The 23,572-nt window shown below is 46.1% G+C and overlaps 1 long non-coding RNA gene across 1 annotated transcript in view; it reads right to left on the reverse strand.

Moving 5' to 3' along the window:
• Window positions 1–3,758: 3,758 nt before the first annotated feature.
• Window positions 3,759–23,572, reverse strand: part of LOC127491307 (uncharacterized) — a 29,233-nt gene continuing 9,419 nt past the window's right edge. Inside the window, exon 3 of the long non-coding RNA XR_007919920.2 lies at window positions 3,759–15,036. This is a non-coding gene — a long non-coding RNA (uncharacterized lncRNA). The remainder of the gene's footprint in view (window positions 15,037–23,572) is intronic.

Genomic DNA, 23,572 nt, shown 5'->3' on the forward strand with positions numbered 1-23,572 from the left:
GCACAGCATGGCCCATGTGAGAGTCACCGGAATGGGGATTTCCTGTTGGTGCTCCCATGAGAGCTCCTTTCATTCAGCCTATCTGGCAGGGAAATGGACACATTTGTAGCCTGTCCGGCACTCACCTGTTTCCAGTGAGCTTTAACTCACCTAACACTCTGTGAGAAGGATGGCTAAATCCATTCAGAATAAGATGTAAGTACAGGCTGAGCATCATAACCCAAAAATCCAAAATGTTCCAAAATTCAAAACATTCTGAGCACTGACAGGATACCACAAGTGGAAAATGCCACCCCTCACCTCATGTGACAGGTCACAATCAAAATGCAGAAACACTAAAAATATCGTGTAAAATTACCTTCAGGTTATGTGTATAAGATATATATGAAACATAAGTGAAGTTGTGTTCAGATTTGGGTCCCATTCCCAAGAGATCTCATCGCACGTATGCAAAACTCCATGGTTCAAAAAAATCCAAAGTCCAAGCCACATCAGGTTTCAAGCTCTTTGGACCAGGAATAGTCAACTATCTCCAAGGTGTTTGCACTTTACAAGGTCAGGACTACAAAGTCTAGCAGATGCATCCTTACTCCTGGAGTTTCAGAAATGCAAAGGTGGAGGGGGGATTCTGGAGGGTAGACAGGAGGGCAGATAGAAGGGAGTATCGTGGAAGGTGTCCTGGGGAACACACTCCACATGGCTGGGGCGAGAGGGGGAAACTTTACAGTAGCAGGCACCCATAGCATCTGGCAAAGCCATGATGCCTCAGAAGCTGCACTGCTCTTCTGCAGTATCTCTTAGTGCAACCAAACTGCCAAGAATTTCCACCAGCTCCCACGTCCCATCCATCACCAAGTCCAGCTGGCTTTCTCTCCAGATGGCTACTCACCTCCATTCTGTTGTCGCTGCCCACAGTTTTCACCCCAGTCAAAACCCAAATCATCTCTCTGAGCTTTCTACAGTGACTTTTTTCACATTGCTATCCAGACTTTCAGACACATCATATATTTTGTTTTTTTTTCAAAGATTTATTTATTTATTTGAAAGGCAGAGTTACAGAGAGGCAGAGGCAGAGAGAGAGAGAGGTCTTCCATCTGCTGGTTTACTCCCCAGTTGGCTGCAATGGCTGGAGCTACACTGATCTGAAGCCAGGAGCCAGGAGCTTCTTCCGTGTCTCCCAGGCAGGTGAAGGGGCCCACGCACTTGGGCCATCCTATACTGCTTTCTCAGGCCACAGCAGAGATCTGGATCAGAAGTGGAGCTGCCAGGACTTGAATCGGTGCCTATATGGAATGCCAGCACTGCAGGCAGCAGCCTTACCCGCTCCGCCACAGCGCCGGCCCCAAGACACATCATGTATTAATTCAGATGTCCTTAATTGGGGCCAGTGGCTGGAACTTAGCAGGTTCATAAGCTTGGACGAAAAAAAAATCACATTGTTCTTCACTGACCTCTAAATAAAATTTAGCATTTCTTCTGTTACAGACGTAGTCAAAATAAAATAAAACTTGACAGCACCAGCAGTCCCTGTCACTTTGTCACCGGCAGAAATCAGATACTTGTCTGTCATTTTACAGTTGGTGTTATTTTGAAGCAGGAAAACTTACTCTCCAGAAAGGCCAGCTGCTTTGATTATTGTGGGCAAAAGAACAGAGAGGCACTCCTTTGAGTCGGGCTTATCTTCTTGCACACCAGCCCCTTCTCTTCCTCACCTTGGGGCATCTGTTCAAAAGACTCGAGTGTGAGATTCGACAGCTTTTTATTTTCACCATCGTTGCTAGCTACCCCAAGAAAAACTAAACTGAAAGATGCTGCATATGCAAGCTTTACTTTTTGTTGGAGGAAGCGCACCACTATGCATACTTGCTCAAGTCTCACGTTTGACTGGAAGGTGGAATGAAAGCCCAGATACTAGTAGTGGACCCTACGTGACAGGATCTGCCAGCTCGGCTGCCCACAGTGGATAATACGCCAGTTCCAGGAAGCACAATCCAAGCCCAAGAAGAAAACCAAAACTCCACATGCCTGGGGTGATGACCAACCTGTCCACTGAGAAAGTGGAGGAGACACAGAGGACAGTGGAGAAAGGTTGGTTGGGAGTCGACGGCACCAGTTGCAACCACACTAGGCATCTGGCCGTTGCTGGAACTGTCAATGAGTCCAGCAGAGATTCACCCAAATTACCAAAAAAATTGCATCATTCTGCTAACACCAATACATTATGACCACCTAAATCTTTTTAGATCCCTTTTCAACATTGCCATTTGCCCCAATAATGTCCTTCAGAGCTACGCGATCCCCTCTAGAACTACATGGATTATGTAGCTGTGTTTTTTCCTCTCTTCCAGTTTAGAACAGTTCCTTAATGTCTTTTTGAAAACTAGAGGCCAGTTATTTTGTGGAATCAGTTCGGGGTTATCTGATGCGTCTTCACGATTTGATTCAGATTATGTACTTGTGCCTTTGGCAAAAACATCACACGGATAGAGCTGTGCGCTCCCTGCAACCTACCAGGTGGCATGCAATTGTCCCATTACTGCAGATAGTAACTTCAGCTGGTTAATTACCCAGGTGGTGGCTGCCAGGTTTCTCCACTGTGAAGTTACTCTTTTTACCTTTTTAATGAAAACATATTTTGGAAGGGAGGATTTTGGAAACCATATAATTATCTTGATCCTTTCAAATTTTCCACTTATATCTTATGGACTTATGGATGTTTATTTCATTCTGTGAATGAATTACACTCAATTATCATGAACAATTTTGGTGCTCCACCTGAGCCATATCTGGCTGGTGGGAGCCCCTTCCAGCTGGTTCCTTTTTCTTTTTGAAGCATCCCCTTGTCCCTTGAGCACTTTTTTTTTTTTTTTTTTTTTTTTTTTTTTTTTTTTTGACACAAGATGCTCCAGGGGCTGGCATTGTGGCATAGCATGGAAAGCTGCTGCCTGACATGCCGGTATCCTGTATAGACACCGGTTCGAGTCCTGGCAGCTCCACTTTGGATCTCTACCTCTCTGTAACTCTGACTTCAAGTAAATAAATACATCTTAAAAAAAAAAAAAGATGCTCCAGGCTAATCTTGTACTTTTCCTGCTCCAGCCCTGGAATCAGCCATTCTCAGGAGACCACTGCTGCTCCCAGGGCTTCGCGCGTGGACTGAGATAGAGAACACAAGTGTGTCCACACACTCACATGTGTGTGCACCAGCACACACACACCATTTGCACCTTTATTTCTACTTCCATTCACACATATTGAAAAGCATGAGGTAATACTCTAAAATTCCAACACCACCACAGAATTCATTCTCGTTCTCACTTTCTGTATTTGTAACCCTCTTTTCTGACAGTGAGTAAGCCAGCAATATAGGCCTCTTTTAGGTGCAGAAGAAAAAAAATTCTTAAAGATTTATTTATTTATTTGAAAGTCAGAGTTACAGAGAGAGAGAGAGAGAGAGGTTTTCCATCCACTGGTTCACTCCCCCATTGGCTGCAACAGCTGGAGCTGTGCCAATCTGAAGCCAGGAGCCAGGACCTTCTTCTGGGTCTCCTACGTGGGTGCAGGGGCCCAAGCACTTGGGCCATCTTCCACTGCTTTCCCAGGCCATAGCAGAGAGCTGGATCAGAAGTGAAGCAGCCAGGACTGGAACTGGTGCCCAGATGGAATGCCGGCACAGCAGGCAGCAGCTTTACTGGCCACGCCACAGCGCCAGCCCATGTGAGGGAATGTTAAGAAAGACCTCTCTGAGGGGGTGATTTTCAGCTGTGATTTATTTATTTATTTATTTATTTTTGACAGGCAGAGTGGACAGTGAGAGAGAGACAGACAGAAAGGTCTTCCTTTGCTGTTGGTTCACCCTCCAATGGCCGTCGCGGCTAGCACGCTGCGCTGCTGATCCGATGGCAGGAGCCAGGTACTTATCCTGGTCTCCCATGTGGGTGCAGGGCCCAAGCACTTGGGCCATCCTCCACTGCACTCCTGGGCCACAGCAGAGAGCTGGACTGGAAGAAGGGCAACCGGGACAGAATCCGGCGCCCCGACCCAGACTAGAACCTGGTATGCTGGCGCCGCTAGGCGGAGGATTAGCCTAGTGAGCCACGGTGCCGACTGTCAGCTGTGATTTAAAGCAGGGGAGGACATCAGCCATGTGGATCCCTGAAGAAGTGTGTTCTATGCAGAAGCGTGCTGGTATGTTGGAGGAACAGCAGATGTCCTGTGGCTAAGCAAGGAGCAGCTGGTGGCTGCTGGTAAAGGGGGCATGGTCCAGGGAGTGCTTTATAGAGTCTTAGAAGGATTCTGCTTTGATAGTGACCACGACAGGAAGCCATTGGGACATTCGGAACAGAGGAAGACACTGCTTTATAAAGGATTGAATACAAAATTGAGAAATCAGCAAGACGTGCAGTACACCAGGTAAGTGAGGAGGACAGCCAGGAAGGTCCTAAAGAATGTTCGTACTTGGGGATCACTTTTCAGGGGAGCTAACAAGATGTGACAGGTGGAGTGTGAGACAGGCGGTGGCAGACTGTGCTGTAAGTGTATGTAAAATAAATTAATAGATACATACAATAGAAAAACTCTTTGCAAAGCACCCAGCGCCCTGTGCAGCATGTCATAAACTACATTCACCGCCCACGGAGTGTCCGTTGATGAATGGAGCTGAACGTTTACCCTCATTGACCCAATTTTGGCCCTGTCTCAACACGCTGGAAGGGACCCTTGAGCAGAGCCAGTCCTTTACAACCAGCGCGCCCCTCCCTCCCTGCTCAGTGAGCCCAAACTCCCACTTCCTCTGAGCCCTGTCCCCCACAGGCCGTGGGCTGGCATCTGATAAACAAATTCACAATAAGGTATTGACTTCTTGCAGGATGCCTGCCCCTCCCAGAAGGATCCACATTTTTTAAAAGGCGGCAACTCATTCACTTACTTCTGGGAGTGCAGTGGAATCTCTGACAGCACAGCAGGGGGGTGGAAAAGGTCATTTTGTTTCCTGCAGCCCTCAGCTGACACCTTACAGTTGTCTAGGACCTCCTTGAAGGGGCCCAGCCCAGGGCCAGGCTCCATTCCGCCTTCCTCTGCCTCAAACAACAACTCTGGGCTTTCATCACCTCTATTTTCCACGGGTATCTGGTTCCCAGGTCCTGCCCTGTTGGGGGCACCCATTTGTGGGATGGCTCAGCATGGCAGTCTTTCTTCACTCATCAACCAGACTCAATGCACAAACAGAAACAAGGCTAACTGGAGGGCACAGCACTAGGTGCCTCCAATTGAGTGAGAAATTGATTTCTTTTTATTTATTTGAAAGGCAGAGTTAGAGAGAAGAGAGACAGAGAGAGGGGTCTTCCATCCACTGGTTCACTCTCCAAATGGCCACAATGACCAGGGCTGGACCAGGCTGAAGCCAGGAACCAGGATCTTCTTCCAGGTCTCCCACATGGCTACAGGGGCCCAGGGACTTGGGCCATCTTCTGCTGCTTTCCCAGGTGCATTAGCAGGGAGCTGGCTAAGAAGTGGAGCAGGTGGGTCTCAAACTGGCATCCATATGGGATGCCAGTGGTGGCTTAACCACCTATGCCACAATACTGGGCCCGAGAAATTGATTTCTGAATGAGACTGGTCTAAGAAGCAAGACCACAAAATCACAATGAGGTACCATTTCCTGTCCACTAAGATGGCTATAATAACATCAACAATAAAACAGCTAATAACAAGTATTAATAAGGATACAGAGAAATGAGAATCACAATGAGGTACCATTTCCTGTCCACTAAGATGGCTATAATAACATCAACAATAAAACATCTAAGAACAAGTATTAATAAGGATACAGAGAAATGAGAATCCTCATACACTTTGCACACTGGCACATAGTAAACCATGTAGTTACCACCATCCATCAATGAATGAAGATGAAAATAGCCTACACTGCTGCTGGGAATGTAACATGGTGCAGCTACTTTGAAAAACATCTTGGCTGCACTCTGGCTAGAAAGGTTTGACTTAGCATTACCATAGGACCCAGAAATTCCACTCCTAGGTATTTATCCAAGAGAAATTAAAACACATGTCCACCAAAACAAACAAACTTGTAGCAAGTATTTACAGCAGCATGTTTCATTATAGCCCCAAGGTGAAAACAACTCATGGGTTCGTCAACTGATTGAGCAGATAAATAAAATGTGGCATATCTCTCCGATGGAATGGTGTTTGTCAAATGAAAAGGAATGAAGTGTTGATGCATGTTGCAAGATGGTTGGATCTTAAAAACATTAGAGAAAGAGCTGGCATTGTGGCATAGCAGGTAAAGCCACTGCCTGCAATGCTGGCATCCTATGTAGGTGCCGGTTTGAGTCCTGGCTGCCCCACTTCTGATGCAGCTCCCTGCTAATGTACCTAGGTAAGCAGAGGAGGATGGCCCAAGTCCTTGGGCCCCTGCACCCACATGAAGACATGAATGAAATTTCTGGCTCCGGCTTCTTTCTGGCCCAGCTCTGGCTGTTTTAGCCATTTGGGGAGTGAACCAGAGAATGGAAGATTTCTCTGTGAATCTCCCTCTTCTTTAATTCTGTCATATAAATAAAATAAATTTTAAACAATCATTAGAGGAGACCATCATAAAGGATCCACAGATGGCATGATTCAAATGACAGGAAATATCCCAAACAGGCAAATCCATGGAGACAGAATTGTTGCCAGGGGCTGGGTAGAAACAGGGATGATTGCTAATAGGTATAGGATTTCTTTTTAGGGTGATGAAAAATGTTCTAAAACTGATTGCACAGCTCTATGAATATACTAAAAGCCATGGAATTGTATGCTTTACCTGGGTGTATGGCATGTCAATTATATCTCAATGAAAGTTACATATTTTTAAAACTGAAAGCAGGTAACAAAGGAAGAAGAAAAGAAAGGAGCAGAGCCCCATGGATGAGGAAAACTGGCCAAGAGCCACTAATTGGAAATATCCAGGTCCCTGAGGACTGTCCCTGCTTTCCCGGAGTGTAGGTTCAAGGGGAAGAAAATGGGAAATGAAAGGAAACTTGTCCACTTCCCCTTAGGGAACACTGTGCTGAATTTGCTTGGGGAACTAGAGGAAAGAAAGGGGCTATTAAGAAAAATTACTGAAGGGGCTGGCATTGTGGCATAGTGGGTAAAGCCGCCGCCTGCAATGTTGGCATCCCATATGGGATTTGAGACCCAGCTGCTCCACTTCCAATCCAGCTCCCTGCTAACATGTCTGGGAAAGCAGGGAAGATGGCCCAAGTCCCTGCACCTCCTGCAACCACATGGGAGACCCGGAAAAAGCTTCTGGCCACTGGCTTCGACTTGGCACAGCCCTGGCCATTGCAGCCATTTTAGGGAGTGAACCAATGGATGGAAGATCTCTCTCACACATTCTCTGTCTCTTCCTCTCTCTGTGTAACTCTGACTTTCAGATAAATAAATAAATCTTAACAAAAAAAGAAAAATTACTGAAAACTTGGAAATAAGGCAGAAAGTGGGCGGCAAGCCATAGTGTGGTCTCACAGATCACTCCTGATTGTTCCACTATAAAAAAGTGTTCCTTTGCTGGACTTGAGTTTTTCTGTTGACTGGGACCTAGAATCTGTAGAGTTACATGCTTACTTGTAGAACTTCATTTCATAGAGATGCAAATGATTTTTGTCTGGTAGAAAAGATAATCCTAAAGGTTATAGTTGTACTGCCCTGTATAATATACTTTATGCTTATTTATTTGTTTTCATTTTATTTGAAATGCAGAGACACAAATGGAAAGAGATCTTCCATCCACTAGTTCACTCCCCAAACACCTGCGATAGCCAGGCTTGGGCCAGGCTAAAGCCAGCCTGGACCTCAATCTGAGTCTCCTACGTGGGTGGCAGAGACCCAGGTACTTGAGTCATTACCTTCTGCCTCTCAGGGTGAGCATCTGCAGGAAGCTGGACGAGAAGTGGGGTAGCTGAGACTCAAAACCAGGCACTCTGAGATGGAATAAGGGCATCCCAAGCAGCATCTTAACCACTGTGCCAGATGTCCACATCTATGTAATATCTATAGGATTTTTTTTTTTTTTGACAGGCAGAGTGGATAGTGAGAGAGAGAGACAGAGAGAAAGGTCTTCCTTTGCCGTTGGTTCACCCTCCAATGGCCGCCGCGGCCGGCGCGCTGCGGCCGGTGCACCGCGCCTATCCGAAGGCAGGAGCCAGGTGCTTCTCCTGGTCTCCCATGGGGTGCAGGGCCCAAGTACTTGGGCCATCCTCCACTGCACTCCCTGGCCACAGCAGAGAGCTGGCCTGGAAGAGGGGCAACCGGGACAGAATCCAGTGCCCCGACCAGGACTAGAACCCGGTGTGCCGGCGCTGCAAGGCGGAGGATTAGCCTACTGAGCCGCGGCGCCAGCCTAGGATATTAATCAGTTTGTCTCTAACTTAGCAGACTGATTTGAAGCTGCCTTTCCTGAGGGACCATATAATCCCTTTCCCTCTAATTCTCCTTTGCATCATGTTTATCACTTGCTGTTTGCCTATTAACAAGTTAACTCCATCTTGGGTACATGCTCAGTACATGGGACTTAAGTTTTTAATATTCTTCAAGTTATGCTTTGAGAGGGAACAGCGGTTGTTCTCTGTATTTCACACAAGATAGTGGCCAGTGATGGCCTTTGTCAACCCAGACATCAGAACTTGAGCTGTAGGGTGAACTGCCCAATGTGCAAATACGGAGTGATTGCAAAAGGTGCTTACAGCAGGGAGACATATTATAATGGTACCACATGAAAAGAGGTTTTATTTAAAACGTTATACACACATGTGTACATATATGTGAAGGAAATGGGAAAAGAGAAAAAGCCAAGTGCTTTTTCCTATTCTCTACTCTCACAGAATCACTCAAGACTTTTGACCCCATTTTTGGGTAGAGGGATGCTCCACCCACCAAACAATTCTCTGGTAGATTCTCCAGCAAACACCTGCTGGATGCCCTCTAATTTAATTCAGTTATGATGTTGTCTAGGGGCAGAGAGTGTCAGAGCTCAAGGTCATGGGCTTCGTCCCACGAGACTGCCCACTTCAGCAGGCAATCAAAGCATCAGTTGTGGCCTGCACTTCTGACCAACTGGCTATACGTTGAGGTCTCCACACCCACCTCATTAAAGTTGATGAAACTGCTAGAGCAGCTCACAGAACTCAGGGAAATCCTCTGCTTACATGTACCTACTTATGATGAAGGATGTTATGAAGGCTACAGATGAAGAGATGTACAGGGCAAGGTGAGGAAAGGGAGAAGGGGCAAAGCTTCCATGCCCTCTCTGGGTGCACAACCTCCCAGGAACCCACATGTCCAGAAGCTCTCAGAACCCATCCTTTTGGGTCGCTAGGGAACCTTCCTTATGTGGGCATGGTTGATGAAGCCATTGGCCATTGGTTTATCGACTCAAACTTGAGCCTGTTTCTTCCACCACCTCCCACCCCCATTGTCACTCTGGAGGTTACAAGAATTTAAGGAACTGTCCATCAGGAAACAGAGATGAAGACCAAATGTAGGTGGTGTGGTTTGAACGTCACCCCCAAAATTCATATTGACATTCAATCCCCACTGTGACGTAGTAGGAGGTGGGACCAGGTGGGACATTTAAGAGGTGATTAGGTCATGGGTTAATTGGTTATCTCGAGAATAAGTCTGTTAGGTTCTCTCAGGTGTACTTCTGGGGACTCAGAATGTCCTCCTCCCCACTGCCAGCAGCAAGAAAACCCTCACTAGATGAGGCCCGTCCGTGTGGACTTGGCGGCCTCCAGAACTGTAAGAAATAAATTTCTTTTCTTTATGAAATACCCAGTCTCAGTTATTCAGTTACAGCAACGGAAAATGGACTAAGACAGTATATTTCACAATATCGCAATATACATACATACCTTCCATACAGAGAAAGAGAGAGAAAAAGACTGGAAAGTAAAAGAATAATCAACAAAATAACATTATCATGGTTATCTGAAGGAGAGCTTAAGGGAAATTTTTAATTTCTTTCCCTGTGCTTTCTTATATCCCCCAATTCTTAGCAATAAATATGTATGACATTTGAGGAGTGGATGTTTGGCGCAGTGGTTAAGATACTGCTTGGGGGACTTGGTGTTGTGGCACAGCTGGTTAAGGTGCCTCTTGTGACAGCAGCATTCTGTATTGGAGCGTCAGAGCAAGTCCCAACTGTTCTGCTTCCAATCTAGCTCCCTGCTCATGTACCTGGGAATACCCAGCTGAGCCAAGCATCTGGACCTCTGAGACCCCTGTGAGAGATCAAGATGGAGTTCCTGGCTCCCGGCTTTGACCTTGACCAGACCCAGCTATTCAGAAAGTGAACCAGCAGATGGAAGATCCGTCTCTTCCCCCCTTCCTCCATCACTCTGCATTCGGAAAATAAATACACACATTAAAAAAAAAAAAAAAAAAGAAAAGACACCAAGATGCTACTTGGGATGTCTGCATTCTATATTGGAATACTTGGGTTTGACTCTTGGCTCCATTTCCCATTCCAGCTTTCCATTAATGTACACCCGGGGAGGAAGCAGATTATGGCTCAAGTACTTGGGCCCTTGCCATGCAGATAGATCTGAATTAAGTTCTTTTTTTTTTTTTTTTTGAAAGATTTTATTTATATGAAAGACAGAGTTACAGAAAGAAAGAGAGAGAGACAGAGATCTTCCATCTGCTGGTTCATGCCTCAAATGGCCACAACAGCGGGGGCTGGGACAGATCAAAGCCAAGAGCCAGGAGATTCTTCTGGGTTCCCCTTGTGGGAGCAGGGGCCCAATAACTTGGGCAATCTCCCACTGCTTTCCCAGGTGCATTAGCAGGGTGCTGGATTGGAAGTGGTGCAGCTGGGACTGGAACTGGCACCCATATAGGATGCTAGTGTTGTGGCTATGCCACAACGCTAGCCCTCTGGATTGAGTTCTAGGCTTCTGGCTTTGGACTGGCTTAGCCCTGGCTGCTGTGAGGATTTGGAAAGTGAACCAGTGGATGAAAGACCTCTCTCTGTCTCTTGTCTTTTGAACAAAAGATAATTTAATTAAAGTTTAAGTTTAAAAAATGTATCACATTTTAAAGATTTTCAAAATTCTTTTCTTTTAAATTTATTTGACAGATAGAGTTAGACAATGAGAGAAAGAGACATAGAGAAAGGTCTTCCTTCTGTTGGTTCACCCCCCAAATGGCCACTATGGCTGGCGCTGTGCTGATCCAAAGCCAGGAGCCAGGTGCTTCTCCTCGTCTCCCATGCGGGTGCAGAGCCCAAGCACTTGGGCCATCCTCCACTGCCTTCCTGGGCCACAGCAGAGAGCTGGACTGGAAGAAGAGCAACTGGAACTAGAACCCGGCGCCCACATGGGATGCCGGCGCCACAGGCGGAGGATTAGCCAAGTGAGCCACAGTGCTGGCCCTCAAAATTCTTTAAAAGAAAGCCAGTAAATAAACTTGATAAGAAAGACCTAAGAGTAAATTAAGAAGAATTAACCTCCTATAAATGCCTACAGAATAGAATGTTGAAAAAATAGAAAATCATAAATAATTATTTGTTACAGAAAAAAGGAAGACAGCTGACTGGGTTACAATTGCTAAGAAGTCTTCAGGTCAGTTGAGAGTAGTGTTTTTTTTTTTTAATAAGAATTATGGTTTTTATTAGCATATTTCAATAAGCTATTTTTGTTTTGTTTTTCTTTATTGAATATTTGTGTTCTTTTTCATTGCTTTTTGCTCTATCTTTATTATTTACTTCCATCTAGTTTCTTGGTATTTTATTTGCTTTTTTTTCCCTCTTTTTTTAAAGATTTATTTATTTATTTGAAAGTCAGAGTTATACAGAAAGAGGAGGAGAGGCAGAGAGAGAAAGAGAGGTCTTCCATCTACTAGTTCATTCCCCAATTGGCTGCAACAGCCAGAACTGCACCAATCCGAAACCAGGAGCCAGGAGCTTCTTCTGGGTCTTCCACATGGGTGCAGGGGTCCAAGGACTTGGGCCATCTCCCACTGCTTTCTCAGGCCACAGCAGAGAGCTGGATCAGATGTGGAGTAGCTGGGATGCCGGCACTGCAGGCGGCAGCTTAACCCGCTACACCACAGCACCAGCTCCTTTTATCCCTTTTTTAAAAATTTATTTTACTTATTTGAAAGAGTTACAGAGAGAGGCAGAGACCAAAACAGAGTGTGTGTGTGTGTGGGGGGGTCTTTCATACACTGGTTCACTCCCCAGATGGCCAAAACGGCTGGATCTGCACTGATCCAAAACCAGGAGCCAGGAGCTTCTTCCAAGTCTCCCACATGGGTGCAGGGGCCCAAGGGTTTGGGCCATCCTCTGCTGCTTTCCCAGGCACATTACCAGGGAGATGGAACAGAAGTGGAGCAGCCAGGACTTGAACTAGTGCTCATATGAGATGCCAGCGCTGCAGGCCAGGGCTTAGTGCGCTATGCCACAGCACTGGCCCCAGTAGTGGTTTTCAGTGTGGTGTGTGTGTGTGTGTATGATTTTGCCCCTCCCAGCCTCAGGAGACACTAAACAATGTCTGGAGACATTTTTGTCACAACTGGGTGGGAAAGTGCCTTTGTATCCTATGGAGGTCAGGGAGGCTGCTAAACATCCTACAACATACAGTGCCAATGCTCCCTTTCCCAAGAATGACCAGTCTAAAGTCAGTAGTGCCAAAAGTTGAGAAACCCTCGTTAATAGGAATAAAGCCAAGAGGGAAAAAAAATTATGCAATTTTAAGTCCAGAATATGGTTAAAACTATGTATTCCCAACCCTGTTCCCTGACCTTGGTGTACCCCTGCTCCTCCTCCACTGTTGTTCTCTCCCTCCCACTTTACCTCCATCTGCTGGGAAATATCACAAAAAATAGACGAAGTACAGTGTTTGCCAGGTGAACGGCACGTGTGTGCTGTCCAGTTTGCACACCTGTATATAGTGGCCCTCACAAGTATCAAGGAAATTCATGAACTTAAACCACAAAATGTTAGGAGTTGATCCAGAATGGTGGGATGGAGGTAGAGTGGGATTAAAACAGAAGCATGAGTAGGACCTCTGTATAAGAGGTAGTGAGAGCAGTGTGGAGATTATTTTCCCAAGATGGCCACTATAATAAATTTTATTCCATATGCTACTCCACTATGTGACTGTGCCCTTCCTCCTCTTGAGAGCTGGAGTCTATGCTCCTTCCCACTGAATTGAGGCAGGCTCAATTGGAGTGACCAAAGAATGCAATGGAAGTGATGCTGCAAAATTCTCGAGACTGGGACTCTCATGCCGGAATCAGAAACTTCTGGGTCTGCCACGCTGCGAGGAAGCCCAAAGTAGCCGATATGCAGACACCATACGGAGAGGCCCTAAGACTACACAGATAAGAGAGGACTCCTGTCCAGTTCCCTACTGGTCCAACATCAATCAGTGTCCAGCTGCAGCTGCATGAAGGATCCCAAGCTACAGCCACCCAGCTGAGCCCGTCCCAAGTTCTTCAACCACAAAAACTATGGGAGATAATAAAATGAGTGATGTCATTTTAATTAGATTGAGGTGAAATTTTATATAGCATTTATAACAGGAATAACCAGTTGGCGTACCTTTCAGATTTGGTGTGGCCAGGCAGCTATACTTTCCACACCTTGGCAGAAGTTGAGAAAAATGGAACCAGGGAGGTTCGTGACCCAAAAACACCAATCACGACAAAGGGCAGGAGGAAGCACAGTACTAAAAATGAGGACGACTTGTAAGTGTGCATGGATCTTGGCCCCGCCTATCACTTGGCTCCAAAGATGCTGCCAGCCGGGCACATTTGCTCTCAGGAGGAAACGGGAGGAATCTCAGAAACTCACAAGCCAAGTTAAGTCTCCTTACATCAGCAAGAATGAGCCTTTTGAAATATATGTTAGTGGGTGAGCATTTGGTACAGCAGGCAAGACGCCACTGGGGGCTCTTGCATCCCATACCAGAGTGCATGGGCTCGAGTCCAGACTTTGTTTCTGATTCCAGCTTCCTGTTAATGCGCATCCTGGGAGGCAGCAAGTGATGGCTCACATACTTGGGTCCTTGCCACCTGTGTGGAAGACCTGGATTGAGTTCCTGGCTCCTGACTTTGGCCTAGCCTGGGCCTAGCTGTTACAGGCATCGGTGTGTGTGTGTGTGTGTATGTGTGTGTGAATCAGCTAATGGAAGATCTCTGTCTCTGTCATTCTATCTTTCAATAAATAATTTATATTAATATTCTATTATATTAATAACTAATTTATTTCAAATAAATTTTAAAATAAAGGAGCTATTCTTTAAAAATAAATGTTATATCTCACTATAATTAGTATCAATAAATTGCATCCACAAGAGAAGCAAATGTTCCTGTTTAAAAAAGGGAAGGGACTGTTTTGGTTTGGGTTTCTCCAGAAGCAGACTCTGAGACAGTGATTCCAGTACAAGTAATTTTTGGAAGAAAATTTCAGGGGGCTGGCGCTGTGGCGTAGCAGGTAAAGCTGCCACTTGCAATGCTGGCATCCCAGATTTGAATCCCAGCTGCTCCACTTCTGATCCAGCTCTCTGCTGTGGCCTGGGAAAGCAGCAGAAGATGGCCAAGTGCTTGGGCCCCTGCACCTGCATGGGAGACCCAGAAGAAGCTCCTGGCTCCTGACTTCAGATTGGCCCAGCTCTGGCTGTTGAGTCCACTTGGGGAGTGAACCAGAGGATGGAGGACCTCTCCCTTTCTGCCTCTGCCTTGGCGTAACTCTAACTTTCAAATAAATAAGTCCTTAAAAAAAAAAGAAAATTTCAGAAAATACTGGGTTGGAGAAGTGAGTCAGGGAAGAGTAGGAAGACAACAAAATGTGTGCTGTCAAATCTGTTACCATCGCTGGCAAATGGAGCTTGATCTCACCCGGGCACTCTGGATGATGGTGCAGGATTTGCCTCCGAGGTATTCCAACCAGTGGGCGCAGAGTTTCCAGCTTCTTCCAAGGGAACTGACCTTTGTTTCTTCCAGCTTTTCCTGCACTCAGGCTGAGGCTGCCACCTGGAAGAAAATAGACCTTGGGCAGTCATAAATATTCACAGCAAACATGCAGGGGCAAATGCCAAGGATTATGGCTAGAGCACCAAAAGTGTCAGCTACAGAGGCAATCAGAAAATATGAGACTTTTGTAAATAAAAAAGTAAAAGCAGAAATAAAACATTCAATGAGAGGATGAGAAGGGAAACTTACAGAAATTCTTCACAAAGTACAATAATAAGAAAGATAAGAAAAGAAGAAAAAATCCAAGAGGTCCAACATACAACTAATAGGGATTTCTGAAATGAAAATGGAGTATAGGAAATTGTTATAAAACAATTCAAGAGCATGACTTTACAGATTTAAAGGGACTATCAAATGCCCAGCCAATGAAACAAAAAAGAGCCACAGCAGAACACATCAACAGAAAATTTCAGACTACTGGAGTTAAAGAGAACAGCCAAAAACCTACCATAAAGACAATCAAGTTCCTAAATCAAAGATTAGGACAAGAATTGCATTTTTCAGAAACAACACTGGGTGCTAGGATATAATGGCTTCAAAATTCTTAGGAAAAGTAATTTCCAACTCCAGAATTCTAAACTGAGCCAAAGTTTCATTCCATCAATTTTTTTTTTAATATTTATTTGAAAGGTAGAGTTACAGAGAGACAGAGGCAGAGAGAGAGGTCTTCCATCTGCTTGTTCACTCCCCAAATGGCCACAATGGCTGGAGCTGGCCCAATCTGAAGCCAGTAGCTGGGAGATTCCTCTGCGTCTCCCACAGGGGTGCAGGGAACCAAGCACTTGGGCCACCTTCTTCTGCTTTCCCAGGCCATAGCAGAGAGCTGGATTGCAAGAGGAGCAGCCAGGACTTGAACTGGGGCCCATATGGGATGTTGTCTGCGTCTCCCACAGGGGTGCAGGGAACCAAGCACTTGGGCCACCTTCTTCTGCTTTCCCAGGCCATAGCAGAGAGCTGGATTGCAAGAAGAGCAGCCAGGACTTGAACTGGCACCCATATGGGATGTTGGCACTGTAGACAGTGGCTTTACCTACTACATCACAGTGTCGGCCCCTAAATTTGGGTGTAAAATCAAAACATTTTTGGGCATACAACAGCCCCCAAATACACTCCTATGCAGCATCTCTCAGAAAGCTACTAAGGGATCTTCACCAAAATGAAAAGAGCGTGTCAAGGAAGAGAAAGACAGCAGACTCAGAGTATGCTCAGGGATGAAACAGAGAAGGATAGAGAGCTGTGTGGCAGGCCACATAGGAAGTGCAACCTTTCTGTAGTGGAGGACCTTTTCAAAGGTCTCTGTAGGAAATGGAATTTGCAAATGACCTGCTGTATTTGACAGTGTAGACGACAGCACTCAGAGGGGCTTGAGAAGAATTACTGAGATATAGAAAACTAAGCAGATATTAAAAAAAAAAAAAAAAAAGTGGGGCCGGCACTGTGGCTTATTGGGTAAAGCCGCCACCTGCAGTGCCGGCTCATATGGGTGCTGGTTCAAGTCCTGGCTGCTCCACTTCTGATCCAGCGCTCTGCTATGGCCTGAAAAAGCAGTAGAAGATGGTTCAAGTGCCTGGGCCCCTGTACCCATGTGGGAGATCTGGAATAAATTCCTAACTCAGAATGGCCCAGCTCTGGCTGTTACGGCCATTTGGGGAATGAACCAGCAGATGGAAGACCTCTTTCTGTCTCTCTCTCTCTCTCTCTCTCTCTCTCTCTCTGCCTCTGCTTCTCTATAACTCTGCTTTCAAATAAATAAATAAATCTTAAAAAAATACCCTGCTTCTTTAGGCTTGAGTATAAAAAAATATTCCAGAGTCAAATATTAAACAAGGAAACCAAGGTAACAGTACTTGGTTTCTCAACAATGGTTCTTACTCTTGACTGAAAATTGTAAACATCTGGGGAGCAGCAAGAAGTACTGATGCCTGGGCCTCAACCCAGGAGAGCCTAGAATTAATGGATCTGGGGAGCAGGCAAGCTTTAGGGTTATTTAAAGTTCCCTGCATGATTTAATGTCCAGTTACAGTTGAGACCCACTGCTTGGCAGGAAAAAATACTTCCATGACCACAGTAAATGTAAACAGGGAATACTAATTTATCATGTAACTCTATGGCAAGAATGGAGAGAGGAGAGGCAGGTGGGTGGGTGTGAAGCATTAAACCTGCTTCTACAATAGGAAGGTAGTTGACCAGGGCTGCTAAGCCAAGATATCACATCTCAGCATCTTATTCACACATATGGACATGAATACCAGAAGAAACAGCTGAAAGAGTAACGAGGCATTTTCTTACATGAGCAGGACTCAGAGATGGAATATATGTGTATGGAGGAAGTGGCACTGATTTTTTTCTGTAAGCCTTGTGATATTTTTAAAGATTTATTTATTCGAAAAGCAGAAGGACACACACACACACACACACAGAGTTCTTTTTTTGCTGGTACACTTCTCAAATGGCCACAATAGCCAGGTCTGGGATATGCTGAAGCCAAGAGCCAGGAACTCCATCTGAGTCTCCTACATGGGATACAGTGGCCCAAGCATTTGGGCCATCTCCCGCTGCCTTCCCAAGTGCATTAGCAGGGAGCTGGATTGGAAGTGGAGCAGCCAGGACTCAAACCAGCACTCTGATATGGGATGCTGGTGTAGTAAGCAGTGACTTAACTCGCTGCACCACAATGCCAGTTCAAACTTTGTAATATTATTTGACATATTTACACCATGACATGCATGAATTTGATCAAAGTTAAAGAAATAATTTTTATAAAGGATAAAAGAAAAAATTAGAAACAACATAAATAGGAAAAGGATAAATAAATTGATATAGCCAACTAATAGAATACCACATTATGCTTAAAACAGGTAGCCTTGTATGTCCAACATGGAGGAATCTTCAAGATTCCATAGGATGGTGGCTGGAAATAATAGGTGTGAAAAGTCAGTGTTTATAGAAAACACATGCACACAAAATAAAGCGACACATTTCCCATGCAAATAGATATAGGTACAATTAAAAACACATAGAGAAAGATGGAAAAGGTGCATAAACTTGTAGAGGGTGGATATGGATATGAGATAAAAGTCAAGGTAGATTTTTTTAATTAAAATTTTTATTGACACACAGTAATTGTACATATTTACAGAGTAAACTATGACATTTCAATACATGTACACAATGTGTGATGTAGTTTGGAATGACTGGTATATATACCAATTTTTTTTTAAAGATTTTATTTATTTATTTGACAGGTAGAGTTACAGACAGTGAGAGAGAGAGACAGAGAGAAAGGTCTTCCTTCTGTTGGTTCACTCCCCAAATGGCCACAATGGCTGGAGCTGCGCCGATCTGAAGCCAGGGGCCAGGTGCTTCTTCCTGGTCTCCCATGCGGGTGCAGGGGCCCAAGCACTGGGGCTATCTTCTACTGCTTTCTCAGGCCACAGCAGAGAGCAGGACTGGAAGAGGAGCAACTGGGACTAGAACCAGCGCCCATATGGGATGCCAGCACCGAAGGTGGAGGATTAACCTACTGTGCCACGGTGCCGGCCCCAATCTACCACTTTAGATACACTGTTTCTTTGTGTTGAGAACATACAACATCCTCTCTATCAGCCATTTTAAAATATTCAACTAATTGTTGCCAGCCATAGCTATTCTGCTGTGTTACATAGAACATCAGAAGTTAGGGGCTAGCATAGTGGAGCAGTGTCATCCCCTGTGACACCAGCATCCCATGTGAGTGTCAATTTAAGTTTTGGTTGCTCTGCTTCTGATCCAGCTCCCTGCAAATGTCCCTGGGAAAGCAGTGGAAGATGGCCCAAGTGTTTGGATACTTGCCACCCACATGGGAGACCCATATAGGGTTCTCAGCTCCTGGCTTTGGCCTGGGCCAGACCTGACTGTTGCAGCCACTTGGAGTAAACCAACAGATGGAAGATCTCTCTCTGTCTCTCTCTCTCTCTCTCTCTAACTCTGCCACCGAAATAAAAAAATCTTTTTTTTTATTTTTTTATTTTATTTATTTATTTATTTTGACAGGCAGAGTGGACAGTGAGAGAGAGAGACAGAGACAAAGGTCTTCTTTTGCCATTGGTTCACCCTCCAATGGCCGCCGTAGCCGGCGCGCTGCAGCTGGCGCACCGCACTGATCCAAAGCCAGGAGCCAGGTGCTTCTCCTGGTCTCCCATGCAGGTGCAGGGCCCAAGGACTTGGGCCATCCTCCTCTGCACTCCCAGGCCACAGCAGAGAACTGGCCTGGAAGAGGGGCAACCGGGACAGAATCCGGTGCCCCGACCAGGACTAGAACCCTGTGTGCCGGCGCCGCAAGGCGGAGGATTAGCCTAGTGAGCCGCGGCACCGGCCATAAATCTTTTTTTAAAGCTATTCCTCCTGTCCAACTACAAGGCTATTACCCTAACCATTCTCTCTCCATTTCTCTCTCCTCCAAGGCAGATTGTATCCTGTTTCATTTTCCCTCCACGGAACATAAATTTTAACCTTAAAAAAGTCAAATAAATTTACACAACATCTGGAATATTCCACATCAAGTTGTAAACAGGTTTCCTTTGGGGGTGGACTGGGGTGGAGGACAGGGAGGAAAACTGTTTCTGTTTTACCAAGACTGTGATGGTGGGGAAGAGGTTGAGTAGGATGGGGTTCTGGGGTTCTGGTGGCTCTAGCCTGGCTCACATCTCCTGATTTTGACTCTGAAGGAGAGGAAGGGCAAGGCTCTGCCTTGCAAGGGCGGGCCCCAGATCTTGGGGGACCTGGTAGAACTTGCTGTGATGTCACAGGGCATGTTGACAAGGTGACTCACTTTGGGGAGGGGTGGAGATGGTTCCTCCCTCCTCTCCTTTCCCATCAGCCACCTGTGGCTCTGGATCCCATAGACAGCTGCATTTTAGCAATCCTAAAGGAGTCCTTTCCCAACCCATGGAAACAAAGGACCCTTTCAACCAGGCTTTGCACAGGGTTCTCTTGGAGCCATCCTGGGGAAGTTGTGCAAGGCTGATTGATTAAGGTAAAAGGTGGGGGCTGGTGCTGTGGCATAGTGGATAAAGCAGCTACCTTTAGTACTGACATCCCATGTGGGCGCCGTTTCGAATTCCAGCTGCTCCACTGCCGATCCAGCTCTCTGCTATGGCCTGGCAAAGCAGTAGAAGATGGCCCAAGTCCTTGGGCCCCTACACCTGCATGGGAGACCTGGAGGAGGCTCTTGTCTCCTGGCTTTGGATCAGCCCAGCTCTGCCCATTGTGGCCATTTGGGGAGGGAGTGAACCAGCAGATGGAGGACCTCTCTCTCTCTCTCTCTCTCTCTCTCTCTCTCTCTGCCTCTCCTTCTCTCTGTGTGTAACTCTGATTTTCAGAAAAAAAGAAAAAAAAAGGTAAAAGGTAAAGGAGGCAAGGAAGGGATGGAGGAGAGCTGGGAAGTCTTGAGAGTGACTCCTGGGCTCATGCATGAGGAGGTGGTTGAGCGAAAGGCTCTAATCACTCCAGAGGCTTCCTTAGTGACCTTTTATATTCATAGAGCTCCTAATTCTAGTTCTAGCTATTTTCTTCCATTTTTAAAGCTTTATTTATTTATTTATTTGAAAAGCAGAGTGACAGAGACAGAGACATCTTCTGTCCACTAATTCACTCCCCAATTGTCTGTAACCATTGGGGCTGGGCCAGGCCAAAGCCAGGAGCCTGAACTCCATTCAGGTCTCCCATGTGTGTGGCGTGTACACAAGTACTTGGGCCATCAGGAAGCTAGATTGTATGTGGAGACAAGATTTGATCCCAGGCATTCCAATACGGCTTGCAGGCTCCCCAGGTTCAACCCACTGTGCCACAGAGGCCTCAGGACCACTTGGGAAGTATTTGGACCTGTTGCAAATATCTCCATTTTCTGGATGAAGAGAATGAGGCCCAGGGAGTATACACCATTTATCTGGGGGGCAAGTTAATAACTGAGTACACTGACCTCACGGCCCAGCCCACAGTCTCTGCCTTTTCATCAGACCTGACTCCCTCCTGGAGAGAGGATCAGAAAGACATCTGTGGGGAGCAACTGGGAGCAACTCGGACTAGACTAAGTTACTGGAATTAAGACTTATTCTATGCATCTGCTCTCCCACAATATGGCGCTGGGAGAGGAGGAAACAGCTTCTACACAGCTGCCTCCAGTTCAACCAATAAACTGCGGACCTGCTCCTGATTGGAGGAGAGCAGCGTACTCGGCGTGTGGGTAGCAGAGTTGGGATTGGTGGAAGAGGACTATAAAGGAGGAGAGAGACACCATGCACCAGGAACATCTATCTGAAGGAACACCTGTGCAGCCCCCGAGAGAGCCGGCCGGCGGTGTGCCACTCCCCCGCGGAAGTGGGGAAAGTGGCAGGGGGAACCGCCCTTCCACGGAGGTGGAAGGGACGGTAGCCAACCCGGGAAGAACCAGCAGCAAACCCGGGGAGGGCTGAGCAGACAAAAGAACAGCGCAGGGTCCTGTGTCGTTCCTCCACGAAGACGGGGAGCGACATAATGGTGCCGTGACTCGGATATGAAGCCTAGGCAGGGTTTAGTGTCGTTCCTCCATGAAGAGGGGGAGCGACAACATCACTGTCCCCAAGACAACAGTCTCCCTCCTGGAGATCCAATATTAGCTCCGCATTTGGTGCCAGATCGGCAGGAGCAGAGGGGCCCTCAGCCCACATGGGTATCTCAGCCAAGTGCTGGTCTCTCCAAGTGATTCATCCCTTGTGAATCCACCCAAGGCTGCCAAAGCACCTGCTCTCAGCTGGGTCTGTGCTGAGTGCCTCACATCCCGGCCCTCATTTCAGTGTTACAAGCAGCCTCCAGTGCAGGTGACATTCCTGTCACCTATGAGGAGTTGGCCATTTGGGCAATTTACCTATTTATTCTTGCTTCTCTTCATTTTGTTTTTAAATTTTATTTATTTTGTATTTGAAAAGCAGAGAGTCAGAGATCTCCCATCCACTGGTTCATGCAGATGGAGTATCCTTTATCCAAAATGCCTAGGACCAGAAGGGTTTGGGTTCTGAATTTTTTTCAGATTTTGAGTTATTTGAATATACATAATACAATATCTCAGCATGGGACCTAAGCCTAAAGACAAAATTCATTTATGTTTCATGTACACCTTTATACACATAGCCTACAGGTAATTTAAAAAAAAAGATTTATTTATTTGAAAGGCAGAGTTACAGGGAAAGAGGGAAAGACAGAGAGAGAGAAATCTTCCATCCACTGGTTCACTCCCCAAATGTCTGCAATGGCCGGAGCTGGGCCAATCCAAAGCCAGGAGCCAGGAGCTTCTTCCAGGTCTCCCATGTGGGTGCAGGGGCCGAAGCACTCGGGCCATCCTCCACTGCTCTCTCAGGCCATCAGCAGGGATGCTGGATTGGAAATGGAGCAGCTAGGACTCAAACTGGTACCCATATGGGATACCAGTGTATCAGGCGGAAACCTAACCCACTATGCCACAGCGCCAGACTCCCTGGAGGTAATTTTATACAAGGTTTATCTAGAACTTATGTTTTGACTGTGACTGATCACATGAGGCCAAGTGAGGAATTTTTCCAGGTAGGACATTTGGCTTGCATCCCACAAGAAAGTTCCTGGGTTTGATGCCTGGCTCTGGCTCCTGATTCCAGCTTCCTGCTAATGCAGACCTTGGGAGGCAGATATGATAGCTCAATTTGGGAGGCAGTGATGACAGCTCAGGTAATTGGATTCCTGCCACCCACCAGAGATGTGACTTCTGGCTTTAGGGTGGCCCAGTTCTGGCCTTTGCAGGTATTTGGGGAGTGAACTAGTAGATATTGCTCTGCTTCTCTCTTTCTAATCTATCAATCAATCTATCTATCTATCTATCATCTATCTATCTAGATATATTTTAAAATTTATTTTTGGTTGTAGAATTCTCCAGCTGTGGCATCATGTCAGCACTCTAAAGATTTCAGGGGGCCAGCGCTGTGGCAGAGCAGGTAAAGCTGCCACCTGTAGTGCTGGCATCCCATATGGGCGCTGGTTCGAGACCTGGCTGCTCCACTTCCAATCCAGCTCTCTGCTATGGCCTGAGAAAGCAGTAGAAGATGGTCCAAGTCCTTGGGCCCCTGCACCCACGTGGGAGACCTGGAAGAGACTCCTGGCTCCTGGCTTCAGGCCGGCACAGCTCCAGCCATTGTGGCCACCTGGGGAATGAACCACCAGATGGAAGACCTCTATCTCTCTCCCTCTGCCTCTCCTTCTCTCTCTGTGTAACTCTGACTTTCAAGTAAAGTAAGTAAATCTTTAATAAAAAGATTTCAGATTCAGGAGCATCTGGGGTTTCAGATTTTCAGATGAGGATGCTCAGCCTATAGTATAGGCATCATTATGGGGTGTAGTGGGGAGGAAATGGGATTATTTGGATCCACATTTGTTTTTGGATCCACATTTAAGAAGAATCTCAACTGTAGACTTTCAGTGTAACTATCTTATATGAAACACAATGTATTTGCATCATATATATGTTTGCTTTATTTTTTTAAGATTTATTTTA

This window comes from Oryctolagus cuniculus, chromosome 18 (genome assembly GCF_964237555.1).
Source record: "Oryctolagus cuniculus chromosome 18, mOryCun1.1, whole genome shotgun sequence".
Taxonomy (NCBI): domain Eukaryota; kingdom Metazoa; phylum Chordata; class Mammalia; order Lagomorpha; family Leporidae; genus Oryctolagus; species Oryctolagus cuniculus.